The following is an 8,391-nucleotide window of genomic DNA, read 5'->3' as shown; positions in this document are numbered from 1 at the left end:
AAGATCTGTAATAAACTAGAAACGTTTGAAGCACATTAAGAAACGGTACCTACCTCAGACTGAATCATGCTGTCATTTATGATGTTTATTGTATCTGTTGTTATTGTTTCTCCTGTCCAATCAGTGAGATGTGTAGTGAGTGAAATGATAAAGGTATCTTACTAAATGATCAGACATTAAGGAAACATGTTGAAGTGCTGGCTTCTCTGACAACAATGCAGCAGCCAGTATGTCCTCCTTCTAACTTTAGATTCTGCTCTTGAATGATCTGGATTTGTTTGGACCAGAGAAGGTAGGCGCTTTTAAGACACCCCTACACGGCCGTTTTGGACGCCCCTCTGTTTGTCAGATATGAGAGCAGTTATCAGGTCAACAGGTGTTGCAGTGATGGAAGCGGGCAAGAGAAGTGGTTCAGATAGAAGTGATTGTACCCGACCTAAAAAGCCTCTGCATGTTTCTAATAAGCTCCACGAGCAGAAATGTGCTCAAACTAGGATCAATATTGGAGATGCTTTTGAAAAATGGAGAGAGGTTAGAACACAGAAAGGTTTACAGACCGATGCAGAGCTGGATAAACACTGAAGCTTCAGTGTTCACCACATGGTGACATGTGAGATCATGGACTCTAGAGAGGAGGGGGCGGGGGGAGACAGCTCTCTACAATGTTTAGAATTTAGACTGCAGTACCCATTTTAAACACTAGGTGGTAGAGCTACATATTGCTCTTTTAGAGTCAGATCTGAACGCTTGGCACACCAACAGAGAGGTAGCCAAAAGTAGGACGGTACATATATTTTGGAATCATTCCATTCACGATGTAAACACCAATAAATTTGTACCAAACTGAATCAAACCGCTTGGTGGAAACGGGTCTTTAGTGAACCTTCTGCGTTGTATAACGCGTTCTGATAAAGACCCGTCCCGTGCATGACCCTGCTTCTCTCTGTCTTTGTGTTTCCTGTCAGGTAAAAAGGAACACCTTGGGTACGACCAAATACATGGAGCTGTACATAGTGGCCGACAACACACTGGTAAGACGACACACACCACATCCTTTCAAAGATCTGATCTATTCCTGTGTGCATCAAGCATGAGAGACTCTGACGTTACACACACAATGACAGAACACGTCCACATTTAAAACAATTATCTCATGCAGGAAATGGATCTCATTCATTCTGAGAGCCGTACTGAGCATGTGCAGACGAGGCGGAGGATCTGTCCACTTAACGAGGGGGGGGGGGGGGGGGGGGGGGGGGGGCGGCTTTTAGATAAACGCTGCAGAGATGATGTTATATCTTAATAAAACCTCTCTGTATGCTGAGTTACTTCCATGGCAACAGGACACGGCGAGCAGGAAGTGTGCGCTCGTCTACCCCTCTAAGTGCTGTAATTATAACGACGGACCCCGGGTTGGGTTATGGCGTCATTTTCAGAGGTTGTTATTAGTCTCTGCTGGGAACTCTTAGGGAGGGTTGTCTCAAACATTTGATCATTTGTCTGACCTTTGACCTCCCCTCCCTTTCTCTTTGTGCTGCAGTTCAGACGTCAGAACAAGGACTACGAGAAGACCAAGACCAGGATCATGGAAGTTGCCAATTACGTGGATAAGGTGAGACTAAGAGGAACAGACAGCGACGCAGCTAAAAGATATCTCTGAACACTCGTCTGTATTCAACCTCTAATCTCTCTGACGGCAATATTGATGATATCGATGATGTGATTATCGACATTAGGACTGTAGGGAGTCACAAATGAGCCGTGTGCTGCCCGGGAGCTGCAGGTTGAGTATCGCAGGTTTATAGAGATCAGTAAATCATCTTCAGATTACAGCTGATGGGAGCAGAGATGTCCTCGAGGTGGATTGTGTTCTGCCTGTTTTTGCTCGGCATACTACTGTTTTTCCTGCGTACACCAAAGCCTGCTGATTGGTCGATACTACTCGGACTACAAACGTCCGACAAACAGAAACCAGAACACTCTTCATAAACTCGTCCCGCGTGCACAGATTGCATGTTTTCATCTATCTCTTTTTCAGTTGAAAGTCTTTGATGTTGTAAATAAAATCTTAGGAACACAAATATCTCCAGGATTGAATCGATATCTTCTCTGTGCAGCCTGATGAGGAACAAATAGCAGTGTGTGAGTAGATTGTGTTGTAGGGGCTTACACTCCTGCATGTGTATGTGTGTAGGTAAATATTTGTGTGTGTGTGTGTGTGTGTGTGTGTGTTCAGTTCTACAGGGCTCTGAACATCCGCGTGCCTCTGATCGGTCTGGAGGTCTGGACCGACAGGGATCAGTGCATCGTCACAGAGGAGCCGAACGCCACACTCTGGTCCTTCCTGCAGTGGAGACAAAAACTGAAGTCGAGAAAGAAGCACGACAACGCCCAGCTGCTGACGTGAGACATGGACACACACACACACACACACACACACACACACACACACACACACACACACACACACACGCTGACTGTATACAGATACAGATGATACAGTCCTGTTCCTCTCAGCCTCAGCCGTTGTATCAAACATCACAGAGACGGGTTAACTGGCTGCTCTGTAGCTGAAGGCTGCTGTGTGAACTAGCGCCGTAAAGACGTACACACTTCTAACGAGACGACCTCGGCCCGCTGCCAAAGTTACATAGTGCTGAAAACAGGCAAGCTGGACACTCTGTGGACATGAGAGAGACGCCTCCCTGTTGGAGGTTATTGTTCTTTTCAATCGACTTTGAAACAACTGTTTGAAGTTACAGATTGTTGCTCTAATCTGTGTCATTGCAAAGATTGCTGTCACATCAGGCTGACACAACGCTTTCTTTTTACAAATTAAGGCCCTGACACACCAAGGAGATTGTCATCCTAAATTTTGCGGTGCGTCTTCTGTCTTTTTTTTGGCTCTCAAGGCTTTTCTGAGTTTCTTATCAAATCAAAATGTCCATGACTCCTTTAAAGTAAATCTTCAGCATGAAGTTCATTCTACATGTAGCTTTTGAACGCCTTGCAGTGTGAGCGGAGAGCAGCACCGTGTGTGAACAGATTCACTGTCAGGAGCGTGCAGCTGTTTCTGCAGCTGTCTGCACAGACGTTTAACTGCTCAGGACTGAAACTTAATCGTGCTGTTCAAGTCTATTTCATTCTAATTTAACTTCATGTTAGGCTTAGTGTTCAGCCACTCATGAACCCTGGCTCTGCATTTGGAGATTCTGTACATTGTTGCACGAGCATGAAGCAGTCCTCACCTGTTTGAAGGGCCAGATAAGATGAGGTGTACGCTACACTCACCACTGGGAAGGGCGCAGAGCAAGGGGGTAACGGGTAACTCAACGGCTAGGTGCTAGAGGATCAAAACGATAGTTATTCTACGAGTGATGTTGACCGATATCCATGTCAGGAGGAACTAATCAGAGAAATGATCTGATGAGACTCTCGGCTACTCTGATGTTAAAACTCAGAATCATAATCAACATGAGATACTGAAACACTGTTAAGCTCCTCCTTCTATACACACACACACACATATACACACAACCCCCCCCCCCCGTCCCCCCGTCCCCTGAGCAGCGTCCGTGCCGCTCTAATGACAGAATCACTCCCACGCTGAGGTAAAATATTTGAACAAACTCAAGAAATAAACCGAGATTTGTCTTAAAGATTCGCTGCAGTCTCCGGAATCATTCCTCTCTCGCTCTATGACGCGTGTTCCCTGTGTTGTGCCCTGATGTTATTTTGGATGTTAAGTGAGGACAGTTGAATTATGGGTCCTTTTCACTCCCTCACCCTCATCTGACAGGCTCGTCATGTCTGCCTCTGTGTACCTGCTGCTGCGTCTGCAATCACTGTGCAGCCAGCGTGCAGCCTGTAAGTGAGCAGGGAGGTTAACACATTTCTTTCTCGTGTGTGTGTGTGTGTGTGTGTGTGTGTGTGTGTGTGTGTGTGTGTGTGTGTGTGTGTGTGTGTGTGTGTGTGTGTGTGTGTGTGTGTGTGTGTGTGTGTGTGTGTGTGTGTGTGTGTGTGTGTGTGTGTGTGTGTGTGTGTGTGTGTGTGTGTGTGTGTGTTGTGCAGCGGTGTGATCTTTAAGGGAACCACGATCGGGATGGCACCGCTGGAGGGGATGTGCAGCCTGGAGAACTCTGGAGGCATCAACGTGGTGCGTGGATTCACATTCTCCTCTCTTCCTCTGCATCATTTCCACTTTCTTTATTTCTTCCAGCTTGAATCTATCTTCTCTTGACTGTTTTTTATTTTTTGCATGAACATGAACATCCCTGAAACTTTAGATTTGAGTAAAAACATCTTTATTTTGCTTCAGCTCTAGCTTCTTCTTTTGAGTCAAAGTAAAAAAAAAACAGACGTCTCATGATTGTTTACTTAAACTTTTACACTGGTGACGGACTAAAACTTAATTTGTTTATGATCTAAGATTAATAACGGATCAGGTGAATATCGAGTGACACAGAGAGAAACCTTCAGCAGATAAATATCTATTTATTTTCCTCAGGAGTCAGAGGGAACAAAAAACAAAGATTAAATCTGAATAAAGCCGGGTGGGGGGGGGGAATGACATGTAACAGCCCCTAAAATGATTATAAAATAAAACAGAACAGATTGTTGGTTGATACAGTAAGGCTTAATCATTAACATCGTTAGTGTTGTAGTCCAGACCACACTAACAAGACCAAAACATACTCGAGACCAGAGTGCTCCAAGACCGAGATCGAGACCATAAATATCAGTGAGAAATCCTCATCTTGTGTGACGGAGGTGTCACTCACTTAGACTGTAACAGCGGGACGGTTGCTCGTGCAGGATCTCAGATAGAGTCCCAGAGAAAAGTCCTCAGCCGGGTACATTACTCGTCCTCCAGCTGCCGCTCCATTTCCTTTTTTCTCCACAATTGTTTCTGCCTCTTTAGCGTGTGATTCAGCCGTCCTGTCAAACAACAAAAAAATGAAAGTGAAAATTAGAGTAAACACTTTGAAGCTTCAGATGGGACTGAATTAGACGCAGCTCTGCAGGGAGGAGGAGAGTAAGTGATGCTAACTCTCTGTGTCGGATAAAAAATCCACTGAAATCTCAGCAGAATGTTTTGAGACACACAAACTGTGTTCAGGTTGAGTTTGTGTTTAATTTAAAGAGCTGACAAAAGTTAAAGAGAGGCTGACTGAAGACGAACAGTGAAAACAGAGAAATCTAAAAACTCTGACCGGAGGCAGAGCACGGGTGCTGACAGGAAGTGACCAGAGGTGCTGACAGGAAGTGACCAGAGGCAGAGCACAGGTGAGAGAGTTTAGGTAAGGAGTAGCCGTGTTTGTAAGCGAGCAGCAGAGTGTTAAATTTGATGGGAGCAGTAACTGGGAGCCAGTGGAGGGAGATGAACAGCAGAGTGACATGTGCTGTTTTGGGGAGGTGAAAGATGAGTCGTGCTGCTGCGTTCTGGATCATCTGCAGGGGGTTTGATAGTGCATGTAGGACTACCTGCCAGTGAAGAGTTCTATGTTGTTCAGGCCTCTTCACATTTTGCAGAGAGCATGTTTAAAAAGATCCAAAACAAACTCCAAGTTGGGCAAAACCTGTAAGGGCAGAACAATTTGAACCCACACCATTTTTATGCTCCAGTGCAGATTTTTAAGGGTTAAATAAATATGTCCAGCGCGTGGCATCATTCAGCTGGTGTAACTACGGCTTCATATTCGAGTGCAGCAGCTGACTGAAAGGATCGATAGTTTCTCCAAGCTTGATTAGCTTCTAATAGCCTGTTAGCTCTCCTGTGGGCTGAGGCGTCTGTGGAATATAAATGTATCTGTGGTTTACCGAGCTCACACACACACACACACACACACACACACACACACACACACACACACACACACACTCACCTCCACACTGTCCTCAGACACACAGGCCTGATACCTCTGTGGTTTGAACCTCGGAGCGCCAAATAGCATAAGAAGGATTTCTCAGCAGAGTATCAATGTCTTCCTGACAGCGAACACATCCTCGTTTTATACAGTATGCATAATTCAGAGCGCAGCTAAGAGTGAATGACAGCTTTCAGAGGATCAAAGAGGAGCTAAATACGTCTGAATATTGTCCCCGCTCGCTCCGTGTGTGTGTGTGTGTGTGCAGATATCCTCCTGTGAGTTTTACCTTTGGAACGAGGACACAGAATCTGCCTCTGAATTCTGCAGGAGTTCAGCTTCCACCCTTTAAAAAACGTTATTAGCACACCTTTTCTTTTTCTCATCAAATCAAGGTTATTGATTTATTATCGGCTGTAAATGAAAACTATTCAGTTTGTTTCTTTTGCCTCGTGTCTCACGTCAGCCCTCTGTTCGGAGCGTCTTTTCAGAGGCGGACAATCAGACATTCATAATTTGTTTGACCTCAGCAAACCCATCTGAATGCTTAATCAGCCCGAGTCAACACGTCTCCTTTCATTAAAGGTTTGCTTTTGACTTCATGATAATCCCAGAGGGCGAGGAGAGGGAACTAAGAGAGAAAATTTAATATTAGAGAGACAAACAAAGAGCAGACTGATTCACTGCAGCCTCCCTGAAGGCCTCGAGTTCATTCTGTGCTCCTCATGGTGATCGCAGATTTGTTTAATAATACTGTGTGCTAATGGTGCTTAATAAAGAACATTAAAGTAGACTTCAAGAGGACATCTGTGGTTTAAAACCTAGAACAAAATCATATCTTTATATATTATTGGGTCTAAATGACTCAAAATCAGTTTAAGTCAGATAAAGTGATCTTACTATATGATCAGACATTAAAGAAACATGTTATGTTGAAGTGCTGGCTTCTCTGACAACAATGCAGCAGTCAGTATGTCCTCCTTCTAACTTTAGATTCTGCTCCTGAATGCTCTGGATTTGTTTGGACCAGAGAAGGTAGGCGGTTTTAAGACACCCCCACACGGCCGTTTTGGACGCCCCTCTGTTTGTCAGATATGAGAGCAGTTATCAGGTCAACAGGTGTTGCAGTGATGGAAGCGGGCAAGAGAAGTGGTTCAGATAGAAGTGATTGTACCCGACCTAAAAAGCCTCTGCATGTTTCTAATAAGCTCCACGAGCAGAAACGTGCTCAAACTAGGATCAATATTGGAGATGCTTTTGAAAAATGGAGAGAGGTTAGAACACAGAAAGGTTTACAGACCCATGCAGAGCTGGATAAACACTGAAGCTTCAGTATCCACCACATGGTGACCTGTGAGAGCATCGACTCTAGAGAGGAGGGGGCGGGAGGAAACAGCTCTCTATGATGTTTAGGATTTAGACTGCAGTAAAAATACTGCCAAGATATGAAATATGTTGAATCCCCTCGCCTTTCTTCCCACTTGCCTGGTTTGATAATCTGATAAGAACTTGATATAACTCCCTCGTCTTCTCCTTCAGGATCACTCGGAGCTCTCCATCGGAGCCGCCGCTACGATGGCCCACGAGATCGGACACAACTTCGGGATGAGCCACGACCACGATGGCTGCTGCGTGGAGGCCACCGCTGAGCAGGGAGGCTGCGTGATGGCCGCCGCCACAGGGTGAGCCTCGAGCAAGAGAAACAGTCTTTCATCGTTAGAAACAGTTTAATGCAGCTGCTGGAAGAGCTCTTCACTTTGTCAGATTTAAAAACAGAATGTTTATCACCATTTAGTTCTGATCATTAAATTCATAGTTCCCAAACTTAAAATAAATTAACCAAAATCTTTAAAGACAGATGCTGTAGTTCTGTCTCTGTAAAGAAAGAAAATAATCATTTCTGTCATCTGTTCTCCTCTTCCTCTTCCTCATTCTCTTCCTCTCTTCCTTGTCTTTTACCTCCTTCTCCACTTATTCTTCCCCTCCTTACTTGTTCCTCCTCCTCCCTTCCTTCAACTTCTCTTCCTCCACAATCTTTCTCTTCCCACTGCCTCTTTTTCTTGTGCCTTTCCTCCTCTTCTTCCTTGTCCTCAACCTTTCCTATTTATTCTCCTTTCATTCTTTCATTTCAGTCATTCATCTTCTCCTCTTCCTCTTTCCTCTCCTTTTGCCTCCTCTTCTTCTTTTCCTTCCCCCCTTCCTGTCCTCCCTTTTCTTATTTTATTTCATCCATTCTTCTTTTACTTCTCCTACTTTTTTTCTTTTTTGCACATTTTGTTCCTCAAACTGAAATCTAAAAATGTCCCCTCCAGGCATCCGTTCCCTCGCGTCTTCAGCCGCTGCAGCAAGCGTGACCTGGACAGTTACTTCCAGAAGGGAGGGGGGATGTGTCTGTACAACATGCCCAACATGAAGGACCTGGTGGGGGGCAAGAAGTGCGGCAACGGCTTCGTGGAGGAGGGAGAGGAGTGTGACTGTGGCGAGCCTGACGTGAGCACATTTCATTTGACTTCCAGTTGGCTTG

General features: G+C 45.0%; 1 protein-coding gene across 1 annotated transcript in view; it reads left to right on the top strand.

The window, feature by feature from the left end:
* Nucleotides 1-8,391, top strand: part of adam19a (ADAM metallopeptidase domain 19a) — a 154,662-nt gene that overhangs the window by 117,659 nt on the left and 28,612 nt on the right. The gene's annotated exons all lie outside the window — the stretch shown is intronic.

This window comes from Labrus bergylta, chromosome 22, assembly GCF_963930695.1.
Source record: "Labrus bergylta chromosome 22, fLabBer1.1, whole genome shotgun sequence".
Taxonomy (NCBI): domain Eukaryota; kingdom Metazoa; phylum Chordata; class Actinopteri; order Labriformes; family Labridae; genus Labrus; species Labrus bergylta.
Note: the sequence above shows the minus strand (reverse complement) of the source record. Positions and strands in the feature narration are given on the sequence as shown.